Source organism: Lycorma delicatula, chromosome 3 (assembly GCF_047948215.1).
Source record: "Lycorma delicatula isolate Av1 chromosome 3, ASM4794821v1, whole genome shotgun sequence".
Taxonomy (NCBI): Eukaryota; Metazoa; Arthropoda; class Insecta; order Hemiptera; family Fulgoridae; genus Lycorma; species Lycorma delicatula.
The window spans coordinates 112237250-112241301 of record NC_134457.1 but is presented as its reverse complement, the minus strand read 5'-3'; the positions used below and the strand labels follow the sequence as shown (position 1 = coordinate 112241301).

The 4052-nt window shown below is 36.7% G+C and overlaps 1 pseudogene; it reads right to left on the bottom strand.

Annotated features, from left to right (window-relative positions):
* Positions 1-399: 399 nt before the first annotated feature.
* On the bottom strand, positions 400-551 carry LOC142322536 (U4 spliceosomal RNA; annotated as a pseudogene).
* Positions 552-4052: the final 3501 nt, after the last annotated feature.

The following is a 4052-nucleotide window of genomic DNA, read 5'->3' as shown; positions in this document are numbered from 1 at the left end:
ATTTAATTTAACCTTAACTTTGAAAAAAATGTTCACTAACTACTAAAATAAAAAACTGCTGATTGTCAAATATTGTTTCATAAACCTAATGAAATAATAATTTCGGGTCATCAGCTGAATTTGGTGAAATAATTAAATTGAAATATTGTTTAATGCTTATCATTCTCAATTTATCCTATGTCAACGAAAAACTATGTTTAAATGTTTTTTTTGTTTTTTAAATTATAATTAAAAAATATAGTTTAATTTGTAAAACATGAATTCAAAATAATATGACATGTTTCTGATAATTTCAGTTTCCGTTTCGTTACACCTCTTTGTATTATTACAAAAAAAAAAAAAAAAAAAAAAAAACACTTTCTAGTGTTTCTTAAATAATTTTACAGTATTACAAATTATACAATTTATTTTGTTTGAAGAATCAAATTACGTACGTTTAGTACTACAAACGGGAGGTAAATTATTATTTTAATTTGGTAAAAGTTTTCAACTAGCAATAATCGCACCTCAGATGAACTTCACTGGTTACGATATCGTCACTGCGCAAAGTTCTCAAGGGACTTATGATGGGACAAAGATCCTCAAGGGACTTATGATGAAAGCCCCTTGGGAAATGACAGATGTGGCAAGTTATTGCTTGCAGAACAGGACCTTCCCTAATTGTTGGAGGGAGTCGCGCACTGTGTTCTTGCCCAAGAAGACTGCTAATGCAGAAGTGGTTGGTTACCGCCCGTTGAGCCTCATAAACAATATGGGGAAAGTGGCTGAGAGATTGATCGCAGAAAGGTTACTGTTTGAGTTAGAGACAGGCGGTGGTATTCATAACAACCAGTATGGGTTCAGGCGTGGCAAATCGACGCTTCAGGCGATTGAAAAGATAACTAGCTGGGCTATAACAGTCAAGGCTGGAACATGGCGCACCAGGAAGATTCCTTTACTGGTTATGCTCGACATTAGAAATGCTTTTGGGACCGTCCAGTGGGACTCCATCATGGCGGCTTCAGTCAGAAGGCGAATAAGCCCTTACATTAGGATACAGATCTCCGAATACCTGTCTGAAAGATGGACTACGGTTAGCACGCTTGATGGTGACATACGATACCAAGTTCATGGTGGTGTCCCCCAGGGGTCAGTACTTGGACCGTTACTTTGGCTACTGGTCATTGACGATGTATTACGACTACAGCTACCTGAAGAGACGGAAATAGTGGGCCTATGCCGATGATTTAGCGATACTCACCTCTGCGAGATCAGAAGATGTCCTCGAACAAAGGAGCAATGATACTCTAGAGATCGTAAATAACTGGCTAACCGACAAAGGATTAACACTTTCAGTAGATAAAAGTCAATACATTATGTTGGCGGGAAGGAGACGGCTGCGAGATCTTGAACTTAAAGTAGGGGTACATAGGCTTGAACGTGTCAATCAGGCTAAATATCTGGGAGTGATAATTGATAAAACCTTGAGTTTTAGTGCTCATATAGTATATATATGCGAGAGAGTCGAAGGATTACTACAAGTCCTCATAAGGCTATTAGCTGGCCGAGATGCCCCAAGATCATCTAAACGTAGGGTTTTAGTCTCCGCATGCACCTCGGCTTTATTGTATGCTGCACCTGTTTGGTGTAGAGCCATATTCACGCAAAGGAATGCTAAACGATTGAGGAGCCTACATAGACAGGCTCTAGTTGGGGTGATGTTCGGATACCGCACAATATCTTATGAGACAGCGTGCGTTCTGGCGTCCACAAAACCCATAGAACTCCAGGTCTTGGAACGCTGGCTTCGCTTTCAGGGCATGGAACGGGATGATGCTTCTGAAGTGGTTATGCAGGCATGGCAGCGTAGATGGAGTCAACATGAGGGGGCTATGTGGACAAAAAGGTTGATCTCAGACATTAGCCAATGGGTCAAACGAAAGCATGGCGAGGTCAGCTACTATGTCTCTCAGATGTTCTCTGAACATGGTAATTTCGAGCAATATTTATACCGCTTTGGCAAAAGAAGCTCTCCACGTTGTCGGTACTGTGAACGCGATGACACAGCTGAGCATACAATATTTGAATGCGATAAATGGACAACACATAGGTTTCTCACGGGAATACAGAATCTCACACCCGAGGAACTAATCGGCTTCATATTGAGTTCTAGACAAAATTGGAATAATTTTGAAAAATTCTCCTTTTTAGTTTTAAAAGAGAAAAATGATACTGAAAGACGTATGGGGTACTAATAAAGACTGAAGTAATTGTAGAACTAGGATATTCATGAGTATTGTCTCTTTATGAAACCTACGACCGCGAGTAGGCGTTACGAGATCGGACTGGGAATGTAAAGACCGAGACCCGGCTTCGTAGTTGGTGGTTGGGAACGACATAGTCGGGCCTGGCCTACCTTCTGCGGGGTTAGAGGCAGGCAACACCAAAAGACCGAGACCCGGTTCCCGGGGCTGGGGCTGGGGACGGCATAGTCGGACTCGGTTCCTGCCCTGGGATTTGAGGCAGGCAATGTAGAGAAAACAAAAAGAAAAGATCCGACCGGGGGGCTGACCTACCGTGCCGGACATACAGTCGGTGGGTGGGGAGGCCTCCTTTGAGTAAAAGGACACTTCCTCGGGCTGCGTATACTTAAATGGATAACCGGCCCGAGGGAGTAGGGGGAAAAAAAAAGAAAAAAAAATATTAATTTAATTTAGTCTTATCTTTTGTAAAATTATCTTTTCAGAATTTTTATGCAAAAAACTACCGTCCAGATATTACTTCAGAGGATGATAAGTGTGATTAATTGAAACCCAACCACCAAAGAACACCAGTATCCACGATCTAGTATTCAAATCCGTCTAAAAGTAACTGCCTTTACTAGGACTTGAACGCTGGAAGTCTCGACTTCCAAATCAGCTGATTTGGGAAGACGTGTTCACCACTACACCAACCCGGTGGGTTTAATAAAACATAATCTAACCCAATTTAAACCACACTTGCTTCGCTCGCTAGTCAAGGTTAGCGATTATAAAGGTTTGGTTATACTTATAATTTCTCATGAGAAATATAAATTCCCATTAGAAATTTATATGAAAAAAAAAAAATTGAAAAAAGTGGCTGTCGGATTCCGAAAAAATTACCCACGATTCTTTAAGAAACATGTTACTTAAATGAAGGAAGAGAAATAAAACTGACATTTCTTATTTATAATATCAAGAAAGACGTAAATTATGATAACGTTTTTCCACAAATAAAACAAAAAAAAAACAAGTAAAATTGTTAAAAATAAAAAATATTATCCGAAAATAAATGAGTGTAAATCAATTAATGCCGAGTAATCAAACAATTAGTTCCGGTGATTCCAGAATATTCAGTTCAATTCGGGTGAATCCAAACTACTCACCCACCGGGATTTGATACCTGATTCGGGGTTTCCATAAACAATTTAGGGGGATATCTTTCAGAGGATTTCGACTTAATCATCACATAGCATTTTAAAGGGGGTCAAAGTTTTGAAAAATACCCCCATTGAAATGGTAGATTACTCCATCATCCATCCAATTATTATGAAACAACTGTATTTAATAGAAATATTCATTAATACGAATGAATTAATGAAAATAACAAACAATAGTATTCAGAATTATATACTTAAATACATACTTTATTATTGTATTTTTATTATTTTTTCCAAATAAAAAAAAAGTGACGTTGTAGATTATTGTATGAAAAATATCCATTTAAATTAAAATTTATTATAACATTTAACTAATGTGTAAGGGCTTGGTTATACTTATAATTTCTCTGAAAATACCTCTAAATTCCCATGAGAAATTTATATGAAAAAAAAAATTGAAAAAAGTGGCTGTCGGATTCCGAAAAAATTACCCACGATTCTTTAAGAAACATGTTACTTAATAACATAATAATAAATATTATTAATATATTATTAAATAAATAATAATAATATATATATTATTATATAAAAACATAACATTTTATTATTATTATTATTATTATTATAATTATAATTATATTTTATTATATTATTATTACGCAAATTATATTTA